This window comes from Eumetopias jubatus, unplaced genomic scaffold (assembly GCF_037043125.1).
Source record: "Eumetopias jubatus isolate StellerSeaLion01/CBP00866 unplaced genomic scaffold, mEumJub1_p1.0 scaffold_7, whole genome shotgun sequence".
NCBI lineage: Eukaryota > Metazoa > Chordata > Mammalia > Carnivora > Otariidae > Eumetopias > Eumetopias jubatus.
This window is the reverse complement of record NW_028274813.1, coordinates 57,901,455-57,925,809: the sequence shown is the minus strand read 5'-3', so window position 1 is coordinate 57,925,809 and position 24,355 is coordinate 57,901,455. Positions and strand designations below refer to the sequence as shown.

The 24,355-nt window shown below is 37.5% G+C and overlaps 1 pseudogene; it reads right to left on the bottom strand.

Annotated features, from left to right (window-relative positions):
* Positions 1 to 13,771: 13,771 nt before the first annotated feature.
* Positions 13,772 to 14,212, bottom strand: LOC114205194 (small ribosomal subunit protein uS19 pseudogene; annotated as a pseudogene).
* Between the last annotated feature and the right edge of the window lie 10,143 nt (positions 14,213 to 24,355).

Genomic DNA, 24,355 nt, shown 5'->3' with positions numbered 1-24,355 from the left:
ACCTGGCTTTTGTGATTCAATCTCTTGTCTTTCCAACTTCAGTTTCCTCTCTTGCAGCACATCCAGGTATGCTTGTTTGAAACAGCTGAGATGCAGCTAGGAGCCATTGTGGCTGAAGCGGAGTAACCAGGGAGAAAAGCAGTGAAGTATTTCAGAGAGGTAATTGGGGGGCCCAGCTTGTATAGGGCATTACAGGTCATTTTAAGTCTCTTAGCTTTTATCTATGGGGAGTCATTAGAGGTTTTGGGCAGATAGGTTAAGGGATAATAAAATTTATGTTAACAGTTGCTCTGGCTACTGTGCTGAGAAAACAGGAAATGAGGCCAAGAGCAGGAACAAAGAGAAGCAACTATCTGCAATAATTAGGCAAAATAGAGTGACTTAAGCCAAGATGGTTAAGTAGAAGTGGTGATCAGGTTTTGGGTATATTTTGAAGATCGCTCCCAAAGGATATGCTAGTGGACGTGGTGTGAGAAGTCAGAATGAGCAAAGATTTTACCTGGACAACTAGAAATGAATTGCCATTAGCTGAGATGAGAAGGAACAGATTTGGGGATAGTAGAGGAGTGGATCAGGAGTGACCCAAACTATGAACATGAATATCTCCATTATTCAGGTTTCCTTTAATGCCTTTCCCATAAAAGTCTTACATATACATCATTTGTTAAATGTATTACTAGGTAACTGACTCACATGGACAAATAGATTGCTCTTTTATTTTGGAAAACAGACTAGTATACAAAACACCACATACAGCTCCATGAATTGTCAGAATGCTAACACCTATGGAATCACCCAGGTGAAGAACTAGAACACTGCCAGGACCCAAGTACCCCTTCCAATGATTTCACCCTCCCTTTTCCTCCCTCAGAGGTAACCATTTTTAAATAAAACGAGGAAGGTTTAATTGATGGCAGCCTACTTAAGCAAACCAAAACCTAAACCAGAGTAAATTCCTCTAAGTGCCTCAAGGTTAGAAAATTGAAAAACTTGAGGACAACCAATCAGATTGCCAACTTGGCTTTCACAGATAAGGCAATTGCTTCAGCTATAGCCAACCAAATAATTTCCTTGCTGTGCTTCCTGTCAAAGCACAGTATCTTTGAATACAAGAGCCTTTCCCCTAGCTCATGGCGGGTTTAGTGCTGCCCAGATCCAAATCAATGTCTGCTCAAATTTCAAAATTTTAACGTATCTCAGTTTATCTTTTAACAACACTAACCTGACTTTATGGTAGTCACTTACTTGATTTCCTTCATGGTTTTGAAAGTGATTCATGCATCCTAAACACCATGGTTTATTTTTTCATCTATTTTTTACTCTACGTAAATGAAATCATAATGTATTTTGTATTTTATTTTTTTTTATTCATTCTAGACACAGAGATACCGAGAGAGAGCATGAGTAGGGGGAGAAGCAGAGCGAGGGGGAGAAGCAGGCTCCCCGCTGAGCAGGGAGCCTGATGCTGGGCTTGATCCCAGGATCATGGGATCATGACCTGGGCCGAAGGCAGACACCCAGCCATCCAAGCCACCCAGGCACCCCTGTATTTTGTATTTTAACTTCTTTTGCCCACATGTTTCTATGACTCATTTTTGTATGTCACTGTAGATATCTATCACCAGTATGTGGATATCGAGATTGTTTTCAATTTTAAGGTCTTACAAATAATTCGGTTAAAGAACAGTCATGTTTTTCGGTAAACATATGCATGGATATACAATATAATTAAGAGTGTAATCGCTAGGTCATAAGTTATATTTTTGTATGCATTTTCTAGATGACTAATGTTTTCTATTTTTTAAAAAAAACCCTCTGGAGACTGTCGTCTTGATTTTAAGAGTTCTGTCTTTATTCTGGAAATGAGTCTATTGAATATATGCACTGCAAATATCTTTTTGTACCTTGGTTTTTTCACTTTTTAAATGGTATTTTTTGATTAGGGAGATTTCTTGATTATAATGTTCATTTTATCCATATTTTTATGGTTAATACTTTATGCATCTTACTTGAAATGTCTCTCCCCATTTCAAGGTCAAGAAGATAGTCTCCTATTTTATCTTTGAGAAGCTTTATTATCTTACTTTTCACAAATAACTCGATTATTTTCCTGGAATTGGTTTTTGTGTTATGGTGTGAATTGGGGGTTAAGTCTCATTCCCTTTTTCCAGATGAATGTCGGATTGCCCAACTTCAATTATAGAAACATTTGTTCCACATTATTCTTCAGTACCATCATTCTCTTATATGTAGTATCCATATATTCATGATTCTCTTTCTAAGCTCTCTCTTCTGTTCCACTGGTCTGTTCAATGCCTGAGTTGATACTACTGTCTTAATACCTTAGCTTCATATTAAGTCTCAGTATCGGGTGGAACAGATTCTCCCACCTTGATTTACTTGACTCTCCTGACTTTTCTTGCCTATCTGCATTTTCATATAAATTTCAAAGAGCCTTTGAATATCCACACACACTAAAAAATTGTTGGGATTTTTATTTGAATTGCTTTGAATCTGCAGATTAATTTGGGAATTGACCCCATTGAGTCTTCCAGTCTATGAACACGGCATTTTGTTAGGAATCAGGTTAATTGTTATTGCCTATTTTTGTGTTTTATATAAATGGATTCTTTTATATTTGTTCGACATTAGGTTTTGAGGTTCATTAATTTTGCAGTTTGTAACTATGTTTTTTTGCTGTGTATTACCCCACTGTGCATATTCCACAATCTATATATCCATTCTGTTGTTGATGGGCATTTGTGTGGTTTCTACACAGTTTGAAGCCCCAGTATGAACAGTGCTACTACCAGTATACTTGTTTCACATGTTTTGATGAACATACGCATGCATTTCTTATGGTATATATATAAGCCACCTGATTTTTAAGTTAAAATGGAAAGTGCTGTGCCGGTGATTTCTTACTCTTCTGATCCAACAATCCACACCATCAACTTTATCATGCATAAAATGCTTATTTCTCCTCATTTCTCATTTATTTTCCTTTGGTTCATTTCTCAGATATATTTGAGTTCTTTGGTATCTGTCCCTGGGAAAACTCATTCATCTTTTACCTCTCATTTGACAATAGTTCCCTGTGCTCTCATAAATGTTCTAAAGATTTTCTTTTTACATTTTACCCAGGCATTTTGAATGTTTTCAGTGGGATGGTTAGGCTAGGTGACTATCTTTTCATATTACTGGGAGTAGAAATCAATATAATTTAACAAATATTTTTTTCAACAAATATTTATAAACCATTTACTATATATCAGGCTAACTTCTAGGTTTAGAGATGCAGTATTTGAAAAAAAAAAAGACAAAATCTCTGCCCTGATGGAATTACATTCTTAACCAATATCTCTTTAAATAATCCTATCTGATTCTGTCTTTTCTCCTTGTTTTCAGCTTAAACTTACATTAGATGTCAGTCTTTCCTCAGTATCTTTGAATCTGTTTTTTGCATCTTTATGTATCTCAATTCTGGATGATTTCTTCAGATAAATACACTATTTTATTAATTCATGTCATGGAATCCTATGTTTTCCCCCTTAGTGAAACAACTTAGTGTTTCAGGTCTTCAAGGCAGGTATTCAAACCACTGTTATTTTATTTTGTTTATATACACATTCATATGCATATATATGGGTGCACATGTGCAAACACACATAATCTTGTCATTTAAAAATCCAGTTAGAGGGGCGCCTGGGTGGCTCAGTTGGTTAAGCGTCTGCCTTCGGCTCAGGTCATGATCCCAAGGTCCTGGAATTGAGCCCCAGATCAGGCTCCCTGCTCAGCGGGAAGCCTGCTTCTCCCTCTCCCACTGTCCCTGCTTGTGTTCCCTCTCTCGCTGTGTCTCTCTCTGTCAAATAAATAAATAAAATCTTTAAAAAAAAAATCCAGTTAGAGGCGCCTGGGTGGCTCTGTCCGTTGAGCATCCAACTCTTGGTTTTGCCTCAGGTCATTATCTCGGGGTCATGGGATTGAGCCCTATGTTGGGCTCCGTACTCAGTGGGAAGTTTGCCTGAAACTCTCTCTCCCTCTCCCTCTTCCTCTCCCCACCTGTGTGCAAGTGCACGCACGCTCAAATTTTTAATTAAAAAAATTAAAGTCCAATTAAAGATACTCAAATGATATATGTGTATTCTTACTTATGGTGAGAGGTATTCCTGGAGAATGTCATACAAGCTGGATATACTTGTGTAACAAATGCATAGCACCCTCATTTACAGCTACTACTCCTGAAGTTTTTATTGTAGTAGGTTTGGCTACAACTATATATTTTTTTCTGTTTGACTCCAAGGTACCAAACATTTCATATATAGTTAAAAATGTCTTCAGTTTAAAAATAAACATGTCTTCTTAGGTATCATCTATTTAAACATGGCAAACGAATAAATAATTGAATAAATTATAAATTTATTCAATAAATCGAATAAATCAGTACTGTACGTAACTTTTTCACTTAATCACTGTCTCTCATCCAGCTAAAATATTTTTTACTTTGTAATGACATTGCTGATATTTAAAAAAATAGCCAAGGGGTGCCTGGCTGGCTTAGTAGGTATGACTATGATCTTGGGGTCATGAGATTGAGCCCCACGTTGGGGATAGAGTTTACTTAAAAAAAAAAATTTTTTTTTAAAGCATAGGCAAAATTATAGCAAATGCCTGTGAATTTATCACCCAATTTAAGAAATGTGACAAATACAATGACAGCCCTGTATGTTCCTCATTCCCCTTCCTCCACCACCCAGCATCAACGTTTAAGTTTTTAATTAAGTTTTCTCATGTCTTTGAGCATATTAAGGTCCATCACTTTATAATGTCTTTTAACAAGGGCACTTTTCTAGCTTGCCTGTCATTTTGTGATAAAAATTAATCCATCTTAATGCTTAGCCAAATTTTCTCCAAAATTTAATGTGAGCTTCGCTTTAATTCTGAGGCATTTTTGAAACTGGCCTTAAGTAAATTCACATATATAAAATTGATGGGTCAATGAGACATTTGAGACATACCGGAAAATACACAAATTTATACTTCTACCAACTATAGATAAGATTACTTTTCTCTCCACATCCTTACCAATGCTGAGTTTTATGAACTGTATTCTTTTTTTTTTCAATCTTAAACTAAAATTTTGTACTGATTTATATTTCTTTAATAAAGAATCAAACATTCTAGTACATGTATACTTTGGGGTTTCTTTACATTTATTTTTTTTTTAAGACTTTATTTATTTGACAGAGACACAGTGAGAGAGGGAACACAAGCAGGGGGAGTGGGAGAGGGAGAAGCAAGCTCCCCGCCGAGCAGGAAGCCTGATGTGGGACTCGATCGCAGGACCCTGGGATCATGACCTGAGCTGAAGGCAGACGCTTAACGACTGAGCCACCCAGGCGCCCTACATTTAATTTTTAATTTATCTTAAGTTGTTAAAAAAAGGTTTAAAAAAAAGTTGCTGTTAAAAATGAACTATTGGGACTTCATCAAGATAAAAAGCTTTGGGGCACCTAGGTGGCTCAGTCGGTTAAGTGTCTGCCTTCCGCTCAGGTCATGATCCTAGGGTCCTGGGATTGAGCCCTGCATCGGGCTCCCTGCTCAGCAGGAGGCCTGCTTCTCCCTTTCCCTCTGCTGCTCCCCCTGCTTGTGCTCTCTCTCTCTCAAATAAATAAAATCTTTAAAAATTTTTTAAATTAAAAGCTTTTGCACAGCAAAGGAAACAGTCAAAACTAAAAGGCAAACTACGGAATGGGAGAGAATATGTGCAAATGATATATCCAATAAAGGATTATATCCAAGTATATAAGAACTTATGCAACTCAACACCAAAAAAAACCCAATCTAATTTTAAAATGGGTAGAGGACCTGAATAGACATCTTTCCAAAAAGACATACAGATTGCCAAGAGACACATGAAAAGATGCTCAAGACATCACTAATCAGGGATATGCAAAGCAAAACCACAATGAAATACCACTTCACACCTGCCAGAATGGCTAAATTAACAACTCAGGACACAACAGGTGTTGATGAGGATGTGGAGAAAGGGGAACCCTTTTACACTGTTGGTGGGAACGCAAGCTGGTGCAACCACTCGAGAATAGTATGGAGGTTCCTCAAAAAGTTAAAAATGAGCTATCCTGCAACCCAGCAATTGCACTACTAGGTATTTATCCAAATGATACACACATAGTGATCTGAAGGGGCACCTGTACCCCAATGTTTATGGCAGCAATGTCCACAATATCCAAAATATGGAAAGAGTCCATATGTCTATCGACAGATGAATGGATAAGGAAGAGGTGGTTTATATATATATATATATAGAGAGAGAGAGAGAGAGAGAGAGAGAGAGGTTCATTACATCAAGTGCCCCCCTTAATGCTCATCCAGTTATCCCTTTCCCTGACCCACCTCCACTCCAGCAACCCTCAATTTGTTTCCTAGAGTTCAGCATCTCTTATGGTTTGCCTCCCTATTTTCATCTTATTTTATTTTTCCTTTCCTGACATGTTCATCTGTTTTGTTTCTTAAATTCTACATATGAGACAAATCATCTTTGTCTTTCTCTGACTGATGTATTTCATTTAACATAATACACTCTGGCTCCATCCACAGCATTGCAAAAGGCAAGATTTCATTCTTTTTGATGGCTGAGTAATATTCCGTTATATCTATCTATCTATCTGTCTGTCTATTTAATCTCCCACCTCTTCTTTATCCATTCATCAGTTTATGGACATTTGAGCTCTTTCCATAGTTTGGCTATTGTTGATAATGCTGCTATAAACATTGGGGTGCAATGTACCCCTTCGAATCTGTATTTTTGTATCCTTTGGATAAATACATAGTAGTGCAATTGCTGGGTTGTAGAGTAGTTCTATTTTTAACTTTTTGAGGAATCTCCATACTGTTTTCCAGAGTGGCTGCACCAGTTTGCATTCCCACCAACAGTGCAAGGAGTTCCCCTTTCCCCTGCGTCTTTGCCAACACCTGTTGTTTCCTGTGTTGTTAATTTTAGCCATTCTGACAGGTGGTATCTCATCGTGATTTTGATTTGTAGTTCCCTGATGATGAGTGTTGTTGAGCTATAGTAGGTTTTAGTATCTAGTGTGCTAAATTCTCCCCCAATTATGCAGTGTTTTGTTGTTGTTTTTTTTTTTTTAACTAGGCACAGAACTTCATTAACCTTTATTTCAAAATTTATTCCGAGGCTTCTTCAGCTTAGTTAGCTGCAAAGAATGAATTGTGTATAAGCAAAAACTGAAAAGAGCTGCAGTGTCTAGGGCACTTGGGCTTAAAAAATATCAGATGTAGGTTTTATCAGATCCATGAACAAAATTTTAAAAAGCAGTTATAAAGTAGCAACTCTCAGTAACTTCTTTGAGTTTTGTCCTCTTCAGAAACTGACTCAATTCACTTTTTGCATTCTTGGAAGCCCATGAAAATTATCCACAAGATCTGGAACTTCATCATTATCAGTCTCTTCAGTAGCAAGTGGTGCTTTTCCACCCACAGATAGTTTAGGCCGAACTTCCACAGTCTCCTTGCACTAGTCAGATTGTCTGCACCAAGCTGGGTTAAGATGCTCGGTAGCCTTTCTGTCAGCAGTTTTGTCTCAGCATGGCCTGTAATGGTCAAAGTATTGGCTGCCAGAGATGCCTGAACTTTAGGGTCGCGAAAATGCATCACTGTTCTTTGGTTTGTAAACATAGTCACCTCTTCAATATGAGAGATAGTGTTTACCCCTAAAGTCCTTTAAGGAGAATTAAAGTTTCTTTTCTGTCATCTGCTGTAGCTGTTCTGTGAACCACCTTCTTTCTGCAAACAGTTCCTTTTCTCCCAGTGCACAGTTGTACCTGCAGTGTGGCAAGTTTCTCCTGGCTCATGATCCTTCCTTTCTCCTTGTTGGGGTGGAAATGGAGCTGTGCAGGGAACTAGGGTTGTTACTCAGCAGGTCTTAGGCAGACTAGCTGGGATTACAGGCACATCTGTGGGGATGCCCCCAATTATACTTTTCCAAATTTCCCCAAATAATACTTATGTATTTATTTTAATGAAAACTTTAATGAAAAATTACTTTTCAAGTAATTTTGATTGTGATTAAATTGACTTTATAATTTAGGAGTAATCAACATCTTTAGAATATTGACTCTGTCTAAGCAGAAACTAGTGTCTCTCCATTTATTCTATCATGTATATTAGTAAAATTCTATAGTTTTTTTCATATAGGTTCTGCAGGTTTTTATTAAGTTTAGGCCCAGGGTTCGTGTGTGTGAATGAGTTCCTATTTTGAATAGGACTTTTCTTTGCATTATATTTTCAATTAGTTGTTGTTTGTATATAGGAAATTTGGAGAAGTTTTTCCAGTTTGCAGGAAGCTCCTTTGCTTTCCTCTTGTTTACAGTGGAGACTTCTGTAACTCTATTTTCCCGCCATCCAGTGGTTGACTGAATCATAGTTAAAGAGACCAAGTAAGGCACTTCATCGGGAAGACAAGAAAAAATTTTTTTAATTTTAATTTTTATTTATTTTTAATTTTTCTTTTTTTTAAGTTTTATTTAATTAAATAATCTCTACACCTAACGTGGGGCTTGAACTCACTACCCCAAGATCAAGAGTCTCATGCTCCAACTGAGCCAGCTAAGTGCCCCAAGAAAATTTCTTTTTGTTATATGTTGGACCTATAACATGTTTAACTGATGTGAATAATAAGTCTTCATTAATTAATACCTAATTTTCTCCCTATGCCTGTTACCAACAATGCTCTGTTGAACCTGCCACTGGTATCAGGCTTTCTTAACAATTTGGTCCAATTCTGTACCTTTAAAAAAAGCCTTTGTTGTAAAATTGAGGGACAAAAAGGGTTGAAAAGACTTCTCTGACTGCATTTTTTTTATAGTTTTGACTTTGGAACCATGTGAACAGTTCATATTATTAAAAATCTTAAAAAGGAAAAAAAATCCCTAAAAATCTGAAACAAATAGATACAAATGAGCCTTGGAGTATATCAGATTGATGGTATAACCGCAGAAAAAATATTTCAAATGACTTTAAAACTCAATCAGTTGATGTTCCTTCCTGGCGGGATATATCTTAAGAAGTACAAAGAACCACAATGAAATATTCAGCTGTAATTGGTAGTTCTAATTGTTAGTAGTAATATTAGTATTGTTGCTTTGAAACTACTTTATGAACTATATATATGTATAATATGCATAAACAAAGAAGTAATTATGTTATGTCATTAAAATAAAGATTTTCAGTGTAATAAAAAAGAAATACAAAAATATAAAATAAAAATATAAAATCAAAGAATTTAAAAATCAGAGAATTTAAGGAAAAACTCTACAATATTTCATTTGACTTGGAAACAACCGTATGAATTCGTGATTTAGTTTTCTTTCTAAAATTCACATATTTCCTAGCTATGTCTACTGAGAGGGCATAGAAATAAGGACAGTCCAATAATGGTGAGCATCCCAGAGCCAATTGCAGTCTCTAAATGCTATTTTCCAACAAAAAGAAGCAAGGATCCTTGAAGAAATGGCTGATTATAAATCTGGGGCAGGAAATGTACAAGCTGAGTTGAGACATCTTGTCATGACAGAAAGCAGGGATGCTAAGAGGCACTTTTAGAGGTTTCTGGAACAACTCATTCTGAGAATTGATGAATAAAGGAAAAGAATTATTTGCCCTGCCATTTCTAAAAGAGGAGGAGGAAGAGGAAATTATTATACACTCAAAAGAACTTACCGAGATAAATATCAACCTAATGTGGATCTTTTTGAATCTTGTTCAAACAAACCAACTATAAAAGCTTTTTGTTTTGTTTTTTGTTTTTTTTAATTGCAACAACTGGGAAAAATCATACATAGACTAGGTGTTAGAAAATGTTAGGGAATGTGTGTTAAAGGGTTAAATTTGTTAAATGTGATGGTGCTACGGTAGTTATGTTTTTATCTGTTACTGTTACTGGAGTTATTTATGGGTGAGATTACATGACATCTGGGATTTACTTTAATATCTAGCCCTCCCAAAACACAGTGTGAGTGGGGGAAAGAGGTGATGCAAGATTGCAAAAAGCTGGTCATGGTTGAAGCTAAATGATGACTACAGAAAGCATCTATACATGAGTTCATATGCTTTTGTGTTTGTTTCAAAATTTTCATAATAAAAATTTAGGAGAGAAGTCCTTGCTCAGCCAAATGGCTCATCTTTCTGAGCTGCCTTCTCTGAGCTCTATTAACAGATGCCAGCAGAGGTGTCTCAGGAGACTTTATTCTCCTTATAAACTCTCTAGCCACCCTAATAAATGTGTGACCTAAATAAAAACAGTGTGCTGCTTCTACAAATGTGATTTCAACACAAATCCCCCATCTTCTTCTTCCAACCAGAGTGCCATTTCCTGTATGAAATTTCTAGAGCTGCCCTTATCAAATATGTTCTGAAAGAGTTTCTTGTCCTTCCTGTCGTCTGCTTATACCTCCAGCACACATCCCTTCCAGCTGGAGGGACATTAATAGGATCTTTCTTAATTTCTTTCACTTGTTACCTGAAATAGTTAACTGGGCCAATAAAATAGGGATTTATTGTTAGCTCCTGATATCCTTTTAAAATTTTGATGTAAAACATCTTTTATGGATCTAATATTACTTGGAGCTTGTAATATGAGATGGGCTTTTAAAAAAATATCAAAATAAATGACACTTTCCTCTTTACTCATTGGGATGTCTATCAAGAAAGAAGTGTGCTTTACAGGAGTTCACTTACATGCTTTTTTTTTCTCTGAAAAATTTGTTTTTAAGCGACACTGTACAAATGATGGTTTTATAGGCTTTTTACTTACACTTAACAAAGGTTTTGTTTTTTGTTTTTAGTGGGGTTTTGGACCACAAAAAACACTAGGATGGGTGATGAGTGAAATGATTTTCATTTGCATAATAATAAAAATCTCAATATTAAATAAGCACTCAAGTTCATCCTCTGCTTTTTGGATTATGTGATGGTTAATTTTATATGTCAACTTGACTGAACCACAAATGCCCAGATATTTGTTCAGATATTATTCTGGGTATGTCTGTGAGGGTGTTTTTGGATGAGATTTAACATTTGAGTTGGTGGACTGAGTAGAGCAGATTGCCCTCCCTAATGTGAGTGGCCCTCATCCAATCAGTTGATGGCCTGAATAGAACATAAAGGCTGCGCCTCCTGCCTGAGTGCTCTGAATTGGTACGGAGAGTTTTTTTCAGCTTTTGGACTTGAACTGAAATATTGGCTCTTAGTTCTGAGCTTGCTGGTTTGGGGACTGAAACTTACCCTATTGGGTCTCCTGGATCTCAAACCTACAAACTTGGACTGGAACTACACCATTGGCTTTTTTGGATCTTCAGCTTGCCATCTGCCCATCTTGGGACTTTTCATCCAATTCTTTATCTGTGTGTGTGTGTGTGTGTGTGTGTGTGTGTGTGTGTGTGTGTGTGTGTCAAAAAACAAAGAACAGTGTGTATATATATATATATATATATATCCATTCCATTGGTTCTATTTCTATGGAAAACCCTAATGATGATTAACCACTCTGTTGATATCCCTTTGCTTGCTGCACTGGGGAGCTTAGGGAACACCACCATATCCATCACAAATTTCTTTATGATTTCAGGTTGTTTTCCTCAGTATTTTTCTTGTTTCTGCAGGCTTGAATTTTAACTTCTGACTCATATTTTCAATTGAAAATTAAAATTAAAAATTAGTACACATTAAAAAAATAGGCAAATGAGAGTAGAGGCCAGGACAGTAAAAAATGCTCCCTTGAGGGGTGACTGGCTGGCTCTGGTAGAGCATGAGACTCTTGGTCTTGGGGTTGTGAGTTTGAGCTCCACATACTTAAAAATAAAATCTTTAAAAAAAGATGCTCACCTGAGCACGTGCATGGCTCAGTCAGTTAAGCGTCTGCCGTCAGCTCAGGTCATGATCCCAGGGTCCTGGGATGGAGCCCCGCATCAGGCTCCCTGTTCAGCGGGAAGCCTGCTTCTCCCTCTCCCTCTGCTGCTCCCCCTGCTTGTGCTCTCTCTCTTTCTTTCTCTCTCTGTCAAATAAATAAATAAAATTTTTATTTTTATTTATTTATATATTTAAAAGATTCTTATTTATTTATTTGACAGAAGAAGAGAGAGAGCACACAAGCAGGGCAAGCAGCAGGCAGAGGAGTCCGAGATCATCACCTGAGCTGAAGGCAGATGCTTAACAAACTGAGCCACTCAGAGGCCCCTCACCTTTCTTTTTATCTTTAATGTTGTCACTAGAACATTACAAATGTGGCTCACTGTTTATTTCTATAGGACAATGCTGATTTAGAACGTTATGTCTGGATCATTCTGTGTGTTGGACCCATGCAAAATTAATTTTTGAGAAGTCTTGGGCTGCCCTCAAGCCCTCCTTTGGATTACTTTCAAGGTGGGGCTGGGAGGTGACTTTCTATTTAGTTGTTAGACCTCTTGAACTCCTTAGCTTTCATAAAACAATATCAGGCTCATCTCTGCTGAGTTAAAGCGTATGATTAAGCATCATCAGGCAAGATAGAACAGTCACATTCTATATATTGTCAGGGAACATGACCTCATACAGTTGTTCAGTACTTACCTATTTGAACAAAATCACATTTTAGTGCTTGTTTAAAGAAGTCATGTTATTGCTGAAATTACAGAAGCAAAGATAAACGTTACACATCTTTGTATAGGCCTAGTTCAGGACTAACAATAAATGTTTGCACAAAACCATACTACAGGGTTTCTTGTGGTAGAAACTAGCTAGCCAGACACTATCTAGACATCAAGTATTTCTTCCTCCTGGATGCATATATCTTAGCTTTCCTTGGAGTTAGCGTGTAGCCATGTGATTAGGTACTTTCCAGTGGTAGTGAGCAAAGGAGATATACTTCCAGGCCTGGCCATAAAAGCCCATGCATTATTATTCACACATTCTCTATCCCTTCTATATTAACCTCAGAGGCCACAGGTTCAAGATAGCAAAATCATGAAATAGAAGGATTCTGGATCCTTGCACCACCTGGAAGAAAGCCACCATGTGAAGTTGCATGACTGACTTTGTGAGTAAGAAAGAAGCCATTGCTTTTTTAAGTCAAAGAGATTTTTGCGGTTTATTTGTTACCACAGCATATCTTAGCTTACCCTAACTAATATAGTTCTATTTAATATTGACTTTTTAGGAGTTAATGTTGGAAATCACATGGGTAAGTTGATTTCCAATTACACATAATTTGCAAAGTACATATGCCCATCAACCAGCAGGTGAACAGCTCTTGAACTATAACTCATGCAAAAATGTGGAAATGCTCCATGTGTCCTTGGAGGCTGATGTGACAATTCATAAAGTCATATCAGAAGAGGATGATAAATTTTGTTATAATTCTGTGAAGTTATAGTTTAGTGATCTATTGGAAGATGGGTACTTATAAATTTCAAACAAAGACAGTACAGGTGGCACTTCTCTTGTTTCTATTCATGATTTCAGGGTTTTATTTCTAAATAAAATTTTTTTATTTCCAAATAAAAAGTACTTCTGTTCCTAGATTCTTCTGGGTAGCTGCATTATTTAAGTATTTCTGGATATTTTGGCAGCTCAAAGAATAAAGGCAAAGCACCTCTACCGTTTTGATTTATTTGATGTTATTGTTTTACATATTTATTTTGTAATCAATAGGAATTTTATTTTATTTCATTATTTTTTTTAAGAGAAGTCTGTGCCTTTATTGGCTGAACAGGCTACATGAGAATGAAGCCGAGTGGGTGGCCGGGATGCTCAGCCTGCAGTGCTTCACAAGCCTGTAGGTGGTGAAGAACTGGCCCAGGTGTGTCCAATCATCTCGAGCTTGATTTCCATCTGGTTGAAGGTCTTGCCCTTGTAGACACCCACCAGGCTGCCCACCCTCTTGGGCATGATGATCATGTCCCGCAGGTGCTCCTTAACCACCTCGCGCTAGGCCATGGGGGGAGCTTCCTTCTTGGCCTTCCGCAGGCGCTCCACCAGTGAGTGTGGCTTCCTCCGCAAACAGTCGTTCAGCTTCCGCTCCTGCTGGGCGCTGTACCGCTGCATCAGGGGCTCCTGGACTGTCCAGTAGCTGGTCGAGGTCAGCGCCGCAGTAGCTGAACTTGGAGAAGGTGCGCTTCTTCTGCTCCACTTCTGCCATCTTGTCAGCTCTTGGAAAAGGGAATAGGAATTTTAAGTATAGATCAAAACCAACATTATTACTGAAGATTTTAAAGTTTATATAGTATTTATATTTGTAACAAGCCAATGAAACTATTCTTTTACTTTTAAACACATGAAACCCCTCTTTTTTTTTAAAGATTTATTTATTTGAAAGAGAGCATACATGCACAAGTGGGGGGAAGGGCAGAGTGAGAGAATCTTCAAGAGGACTCCCGCTGAGCTGGGGGCCAGACCTGGGGCTCTATCCCAGGACACATGAGATCTTGACCTAAGCTGAAACCAAGAGTCGGATGCTTAACTGACTGAGCCACTCCAGTGCCCCACAAAAACCCTTTTCTATATTTTTATCACCCAACTATAGTGGGAAGTGACATTTGATTTAGAATCCTAGATTGATGTCAAGGATAGCAGCACTTGACAAAGCCAAAGTTGTACTTTTTTGAGGGGGGACATGGGGTGAGGATCAGAGGAGGAAGAAAAGACCATGAAGAATGATAAACAGAAGACATTTGTAGAGTGATTACTTTTCCAAGAATTTAGAAGGATATCTCTGTACTTTGTCCTGTCCAGCTGAGTCACAGAATCATACACCTCATGCTATGCTAGTGACGTCATTGTCTCCTGTAGTGTTGTTTCTAGTAATGCACATGCTTTAAAGTTCAAGAGGACTAATCACAAGAGACTTTAATGCTGAAAGATGCAAAACGTCTGCACTGAGGCCTTTGGGAATGAGATATTTAAGATGGCATAGGTATGATATCTTGAAAATATTAGAAGTTATAACAGAGTCAAGGGTGCCTGGGTGGCTGTCTGTTAGTGTCTAACTTCAGCTCAGGTCATGATCCCGGGTCCTGGAATCTGGGATTGAGCCCCTTGTCGTGCTCTCTGCTCAGCAGGGAGTCTGATTCTCCCTTTCTCCCTCTGTGCACGCTGTCTCTCTCAAATAAATAAATAAAAATCTTTAAAAAAAAGTTTGTTATAACAGTCAGGCTTAGTCATAGTATACAATGGTTATAATGTGAATTTTTACTTCTGTGGTTATTTGCAGGAAACTTAAATCCCAACCAAATTTCTCTTGCCCCTAAGATTACTTCCAAGATGGTTCTTTTTGCCATCAGTTTACATATGTGCCGAGAAATATAAATTTATTTTAATATAAGTTTAAGAAACACGCTACTTTTTAAAAAGATTTATTTTTGAGAGAGAGAGAGTGAGAGAGCGCGCGCATGAATGGGGAGGGGCAGAGAGAGAGAATCTTCAAGCAGACTCCCCGCTGAGCACCCAGTATGAGGTAGGTCTGGATCCCATGACCCTGCTTAACTGACTGAGCCACCCAGGTGCCCCAAGAAACATGCTACTTGAAAAGTATTGGCAGGTATTTTCTGGAATCTTATAATATGTTCCAAATCCAAATACCAATTACTCACTTATTCTCATCGTTAATGAGGTTAACTAAGTTGGTATCCGATGTCCCTTCAGTTAGAGAATACTGCTTAGTCCAGAGGGTAACTTGTGTAAAAAAAAAAAAAAGAAAGAAAAAAGAAAAGAAAAGAAAGAAAGAAAAAAAATTACTGATAACAGTAAAGTTAATATAATAGTGGAGAGTTTTTTGGAATTTCCTTAAGTGATAGCAAGATCGACAGTGTTGAAGTGAGCAAGGACCTGGTTAACATGCTTTAAAATTTATAACTAGAGGGGCACCTGAGTGGCTCAGTAGGTTAGGTCAAGTGTTGGACTCTTGATTTTGGCTCAGGTCATGATCTCCGAGCAGTCTGCATGGTTTCTCTTTCTCTCCCTCTGCCCTTCCCCCACCATGCACTCTCTCTCACTCTCTCTCTCTCTCTCTAAAATAAATAAATCTTTGAGAAAAATTTATAACTAGAAAGGGAATTTGTCATTCCTAAACTGACCATAATACTAACAATATTCAGATAGTTCCAGAAACTTTCAAAATAGTGTGGCTTGTAAAGATAAATTCCCAACATCTTTTTCATCACATTGTGGGAGACAAAGAAATAAAACATAATCCCACATGACCCAGGAAAAAAATCATAAGTTGTCAGCTTAGACTCACTGGCTGGGATGACATCATTATACATTTTCTGGGGTCTCAACTAGCAACCTTGCCCCACAAAAACTTTGTAAGTCAATAAAAATCTTATTGATTTGATGTCAAGTAAAATATTTTTTCGTTGAGAAAACATATACTTAAGATGGTTGTTGTGTGAAATCTTACTGTAATGAAAAATGTATACTTATATACATCATAAATGGGAGTGTTTAAAAATATTGTGTCCTGAGGAAATGTAAAATAAACTCCTGAGGTGATAATAATACAAAATGTTTGGGACCTTTGTTATATGATTGCCTTCTATGAAGCTATGGTGAGCTCAAGTCATATTTACGCCTGAGGCTAAAAGGCTGGGTATATTTAGTAGTATAATTAGAGTGAATTTAGTGGATTAATTCTGGTTTGTGGACAAAGCCTTGGAAAAGACCTTCTCAAATGGTTCCTTAATGTCTTCATCTTTAACAGTGCATTGTTAATAGAATTTGCTGAATTAAAATGGTATGCATTTTCCTGAGGTTAGTCAGATTGTATACTTTTGTTGTTTTTTAAACTAAATAGTAGGCTTGTGTGTGGTGAGTCATTGAATGTTATCCTGTAGATACAGGCTTAGGAGAAGAAAAAACATGTCTGCTTGAACTATGGATCCTACTGGATCCATTCCATCTCTAATCCCTTCTGCTCCCTGAGGCTGTCTATGGAGGAGAGGCCAGTATTCACAGCCCAGAGCACCTACCTCACCTTATTCAGCCCTTATTAAACCTGCAGAGACTGAGGTCTCTGCTTTTTTCCCTTCCTAACCTTCCAGTTATTTTTCTCTCCCTTTCTCACTGCCACCTTCTGCCACCACTTCATTAGGAGTAAAGCTTATTTGGAGGAGAGTTATGTAAAAGGAGACAAAATTGCCTGGCAGTATATTGGTACAAGAATGGGTCATGGAAATTATTTGAGAAACAACATTTTAAAAACTAGTTATTATGTTTCCAAGTGTATTTTAATTAAATTTGATGAGTGTTGTAATTTTTATTTTGCATTTCTTTTTGCACTCAGTGTCATATTTGTGTGATTTATCTAATCCTTGTGATTTATCTAATGAAAAAAGTCACAAAAGATCCATTTATTTGTTTAAACACCTTCAACTTTGAACTGGTAGAAAGGCTCAAAGGTAATCTTTATTGGAATTTTATCTTCCAACAATCAAAAGATATATTTATTTTGCTTTCAGTAATCTTATATATTAAGTATCTTTCTATTCTGCTAAAGAATTAATAAACCTCATGAAGAGAATTGGCAAAATTAAGAATTCTCCACATAATTCAGATAAAATAAGTTTTGGCTTAAATGTTAACTTTAAAATGACTTTGAACTGTTCTGTATGGTACAGTGGTAATGGATACATGATTATGCATTTGTCAAACCCATAGAACTCTATGCTACAAAGAGTTAATTTTACTGTATGCAAATTTTAAAAAATCAACCTGAGGGCACCTGGGGGGCTCAGTTGGTTAAATGTCTGTCTTTGGCTCAGGTCATGATCCCAGGGACCTGGTATCAAGTCCCACATCGGGCTCCCCACTCAGTGGGGAGTCTGCTTCTCCCTCTCCCTCTGCCTCTCTCCCCCTCATTCTCCCCCTCTCTCTCACAGATAAATAAAATCCTTAAAAAAAAAATCAACTTGAATGGCAAGGGAACCCAAGATGGAATGTAGGCTATGGCAAATAAATCTAGCTGTATTACAAATGAATGACATAACCACACTGAAGGGGATGGGGAGGAAAGGAGCTGACCTAAATAGCTTTGTAAAAAAGTGTTTTGATTAGCTATTGTAAGGCTAAAGACAAAAAGTGTTATTCATAAACATTTAAGTCTGATTGGTAAATTTGTTTGCCAGAGGGTCTGTGTTATCAATTTTAAAACTATTTTACATGTATGCTAGGGTTGAACAAATAAATAAATATAGATAATGAGCCAGTTTTCTTACTGTTGGACAACTTACTGTTGAGTTCTTTGATAGTCCTCCCTCCAGGAGATGGAGTTAGATTCCCCTCTCTTGAAAGTGGGCTGTACTTAGTAACTCCCATCAAATGAACAGAATACGAAAGAGGAAAAACAGTTACTTTACATTGGAGACACTTGGCGAATCTTAACCAAGTACTCAAGATTAATAGTACCAGTAATTAGATATATTGATATCATGTATACCCACTGACAGGCTGTGATGAGAAGGGTACACCACTCTGATATTCTTCCCATAAACTCTATAGCTTCAGTCTAATCATGAGGAAGCATCAGATAAATCCAAATTGAGGGACATTAAAAAGTGTCAATATATGAAAAGCAAGGAAAGAATAAGAGACTGTCACAGAAGATTGTCCTAGAAGATTGAGGGGAAATGACAACTAAATACAATGTAGTATCCTAGATTTGATCTAGGAACAGAAAAAGGACATTAGTTGGAGAACCATAATAAAGTCTGTAGTTTAGTTAATGTAGTAATGTTAATTTATTATGTTTGATCATTGTACTATGCTTATATAAGGCTATATAAGGTGTTAACATGGGGGGAGCCTGGGTCAAGGGTATACAGGAACTCTATATTTACAACTTTTCTGAAGATCTAAAATTGTTTCAAAATAAGTAAGCCTTTTTTTATTATCATGTTAATCACCATACATTACATCATTAGTTTTTGATGAAGTGTTCCATGAGGGATGGGATGGCTAAGTAAGCCTTTTTTTAAAAGATTTTATTTATTTATTTGAGAGAGAGAACAGCACAAGCAGCCAGAGGGGCAGAGGGAGACAGAAAAGCAGACTCCTTGCAGAGCAGGGAACCCTATGTGGGACTCGATCCGAGGACCCTGGGATCATGACCTGAGCTGAAGGTAGACACTTAACTGACTGAGCCACCTAGGCACCCCTAAGTAAGCCTTTTGAAAACAGGCTTATGAGTAATTTCTCAAAACCATCAAATTTTAATTTTTTCTGGAAATAAGTTGCATTGCTTTACTTTCATTTACTTAACATGTCCTAAACCAAGCTCAATATCTTCCTCCACCTCTCTTCCAAACCTGTTCCTCTCCTGTGCTCCTGTGTCAGTAAATGGAGCCACCACATTCTCTCTCAGTTGTCCAACTAGGAAACAGAATCATCCTTGACATTTCCTTCTCCCTTGCTTCACAACAAATTAATCACCAATCCCTAATCACAAATCCTGAATATCTCCTTTATATTCTAGAAATGAGTTGTCTTGTTTGTCTTCTCCTGTAGATTTTAACCTCCATGGGGGCAAGGACGTTGTCTGTCTGCTTTATTCCCCCATGTGTTCCACATGCCTCACACAGTATCTGGTACATAGCAAACACTCAAAAGCTATTGTTAAAGAAAAGAATGGATGCACATTTTATTGTATGTTACTATTTAATGGTATTTTCACATTCCAATCCCTTCTATCCAAGATAGTGGGATGCATCCATATATCTCCTTTATTTATTTGTTTTTAATCTGTGGTCATCAAGTTTTAGAAATCAAGTGTGGTCTCATTAACAGAAGTTTCACCAAGTCCAATTTGATGTTCTGGTTGCAGTAGTCAGTGATATTTCAGAGAATCATGTGATAGCTGAGCTGGAAGGACTTGTGGAGGTCCTTTAGCACAAGTCTCTCGTTCTATGAGCAAAGACTTTGCAGCTCCAAGGCGCTAAGTATTTTGCCATATCCTAGCATGAGTCCATTGACAGATGGCATTTTTTCCTTTGTCCCAGGAAACCTGGAAGAAAGAGGAGAGAATGAAACAAAATGAGAATGATAGTAGTAGATCCATTATTCTATACATCTTTGAAAGAAGTAGATAAAATAAATAAGCAAAAATAATTTACCTATTCATTTCTATGCAGAAATTTTATTCTATATACTCTTTTAAAAATTTACTTATTTGGGGAGGTATAAAAATTGAGTTACTGATATTTTTTAAGTTAATTCTTTTCTTAAAGAAGCTTGAGGGCATGAGGTACTTAGGGACATGGACACCAAACGAAGCAAGAAGGAAAGGTATATAAATGGGGACAAGATGGCAGCAGACAGTGAAGGAGGATGGTTTTGGAAGGGATGGCATAAGAGTACATAAAATTAACCCATATTGGTTCTTAAAAGACATTAAGCTATTGATGACTAGGAATTAATCGGAATACTAAATATGTCTGTACTATTGCTCATTAACTTATTCACATAGCAGCCTGTCAAGCATTACCTACAGTGTTTGGGAATCCAAAGGTTTTCCAAAACTGCTTGCTGGAGGTTAACACTGCTGCTACTAATACCAATGCAATGACCAAGATATATATGAGATCCAATTCCTTTTGTCAAATTTTTAAAAGAAAATTTAATCAAAAGGATTACCTGACTTCCTTTTTGAAATGAGAGAAAGAGAGCAATTGAGCAGCACAGCTGAAGATAAAATTTCATTTAGTCACAAGGCATAAAGAATCTTACTCTTAAAAGTAAATCAATTCATTTATTCATTCATGCATGTATTTTTTGTTCATTCAATAAAAAGTGAGTCATCTATCAAGTGATTTAACCTAAGATATGAGAAGAATAAGTAGAAGTTAGCAAAAAAAAAAAAGCGAAGTTATATGATAAAAACACAAATAATGTTATTCTCTTCCTTAAAACCTCCTATGGCTTCCCATTGCACTTAGGATAAAACTTACACTTATTTCCACAGCCCAAAGTCCCTGCATGGTTGGACCTCTGTCTCCTACCTCATCTCCTACCACTCTCCACCTACCTTTCTGTTTCTTGATTGTATATGCCAACTTATTTTCCACCTTAAAGCCTTGTCTCCCTTACATACTGGAATGCATCTGCCTTTGCCTCCTTCATTTTTTTCTTTAAGTCTTTGGTAATCAAGCTTCAGACAATGAAGTATGACCTCCTTCTTAATTCTTCCCTCTGCACAGAATGTTCTGCTTTCCTATTCCCCTATCTTAAGTCAAATGTCACTCACCAGAGATGACTTCCCTGACAACTTTATCTAAGTAGACACTTTTCTCCATAATAACTTATCACTACCTGCAGTTATCTTGTTCATTTATTTGTTTGCTTGTTCTTGTCTGTCTGCCTTCATTAGCATGCAAGGTTCATGAGAGCAAGGACTTTGTCCTGTTCACTCCTATATCTCCAATCTCTAGAAGAGTGTCTGACACATTCTGGGCATTCAATAAATAATATCTATCTACCCTGAGGGATGAGATTTGTATGAAATATTAAGCTCACTGGTACAAAATTGGTGCTCAACAAACATTAAATTCCTTTCCTATGCATAGATGACACTAATCAATTCAGTCCCCTACTCAGCAAATATCTCACATGTATCATCTTGGATGTCGAGGATGTTGTGTACTATTATTCAAAAACACATAGTAAAGGAATAATGACCATGTATGGGATATTCTCTTTTTGCTTCTCCCAATCCACTCCTCAGTCCACTGCTCCAAAGGGGTTCCCTTATTCTCTGGCATCTGGCTGGGTTTGGTCAATAGAAGTTACCACTGGGAGTTCAGGAAGTAGAAGAGTGAGGTTTTCCTGACTGAGTTCCGGTTGGGCAGGCCTCTTCTATAGTCCTCTCCAGGTAGTGCTCATTGTACCTTCATGCCTGGGGACATTACATCCCTTCTTGGTTTCCCTGAACCCTCTCTACACTGTTGCAAATAGTCCCTCCTGAAAATTTCCTCAATCACAGAGTAGTGTCATCCCTCAAAATGGAACACTCATCTGTTTCCTGTTAGAACTCTAATACAGACAGAATAAGAAAAAGCAGACAGAATTAAAACATGGCCTTCAGCAACACAAAAGCAACAAAGGTAAAAGGAGCCATGGAGTGACACACACAAAACAATGTGTGTGTTCTGCCATCTCCCTGTTTTGTGTCTTTGGATCACTAGTGTCTGAGGTTGGGTCCTCTAGAAGTAGATGATAAGATTTTGGGGTTCAAGGGATCACCACTTGTGAAAGGAAGAGGGAGAAAGCAGGATTAGGCAAAGAGCAAAGTCAAACCACAGTGCAGTCTCTACAAAGCTTCAGTAAACCCAGTAGGGAGCTCTGGAGTGAGGAATGCCTGTCTGTCCCACAGAAGGCTCAAATGACCCCACCTTTGTACTCCCTTGTCATTGATCCACTAGATCACACAGGAAGGGGTGTCTGCCAGAGGCTAACCTGCCACTTGTACTCCCTGCAGCTGAACAGAAGGTCTTACCTTAAAGAGGGAATATGGGGGGCCATCTCTATGTCTTCCACACCAGTTTGAATCTTAATCGTTCTTGAGCCTTATCTCTCACTGTCTACCATGGGAACTGTTTTCAAAGGCTTTGTTCTAGTTCCCCTTCCTAGTAAAAACCACCCCAGCTTAATTAGTTCAGCTTCTCCCATGTACTTCTGATCAAATTTCTCTATCTAATATATTTCCAGAGTAACAGGTAGCTAGGTGAAAGAAATATGTTCCTACTTTAGGAAACCTGATGTACTAAGAGACAAGACAGTACTATATAGTATCAGAAATAACACCATCAAGCAGTAGAAGTACAGCATTCATGGTTATGTCTTCATATTGTCATGGAAAGGGTTGCTCTGTGACATTATCTCTAAGATACTGAACATGTGTGGCTTTGATGATTCATTCTTTAGCTTTATGCAGTATGTACTCTTATTTCTTGTATATAAGGTTTCTGAAGAATGCCATAGTTCTTCCAAATCAGTATTCCTGACTGTTACTATGAAATCTTCCTCAGCAGCAGTATATTTTAATATTGACACAACAGTTGACCTGCAAAATGCATCAGCAATTAGATAATATCTAATTAGCTTAATAGGACTGTCTTTATAGTGAAATTGATGCTTTGGTTTCTTTAAACCAAATGCTCTTACCCCTTTCACATACCACCTCTTCACCTGGGTCTATTAGAGAAGGTTAATGTTATACTATCACATTTCAGATTTCTTGTTAAATTATATTTAAGTGATGATCTGAAAATAAAGTGAAATAAACTGAGTGCATTAAGTAACAAGAAAGTGGGAACATTTCTAGTAGAAGAAAATCTAGTAGAAGAAAATCTCCAGGCTGGTATCTTAGGCAAAAATTTTTCTCCTGTTTTTCTTTTTTTTAATTTAGGTTTTATTTATTTATTTTTGTGAGACAGAGAGCGATCACACAAGTGGGGGTGGGGACAGAGGGAGAAGCAGACTTCCCCACTGAACAGGGAGCCTGATGCTGGACTTGATTCCAGGACCCTGGGATCATGACCTGGGTCGAAGGCAGACAAACGCTTAACCGACTGAGCCACCAAGGGCCCTCTCCTATTTTTCTTGACTCAAATTTCCTTAAGTCCAATCAATAGACAAATTTAAATTTAGCTGTGTTCTTAGCTTAAAACAAAATTGGGGCACCTAGCTGGCTCAGTTGGTAGAGCATGCGAGTCTTGATGTTGGGGTTGTGAGTTTGAGTCCCATGTTGGGTGTAGAGATTGCTTAAAAAAAGAAATCTTAAAAAAAAAACAAAAATAAAATAATTAGTTCAGAATTTAACTGTAATGTCTTAATATTGAATACAAAAAAGGAAAAAGAACATTAATTATTAAATATTCTTGATTTGATATTATAAATTATGCAAATAATTGTGCACCAAATTTTGAAGCTGAAGAGTTAATCCTTTAAATGTCTTTGACAACATAGTTTATAGACCTGTAAAAGTGTTCAAGAAACAACTCTTTTTTTTTTTAAGATTTCATTTATTTGAGAGAGAGAGAGCACAAGCAGTGGGGAGAGGCAGAAGGAGAGGGAGAAGCAGGCTCCCAGCTGAGCAGGGAGCCCCACATGGGGCTCGATCCCAGGACCCTGGGATCATGACCCAAGCCGAAGGCAGACGCTTAACCAACTGAGCCACCTAGGTGCACCAAGAAACTAATCTAAAGCTTTTTGAGTGTGCATGTGAACAACTGTACAGTGATCTGATTGCCAGGCAAATGATCCTCAAATTCATGTTCTATCAGATTCTTTCTAA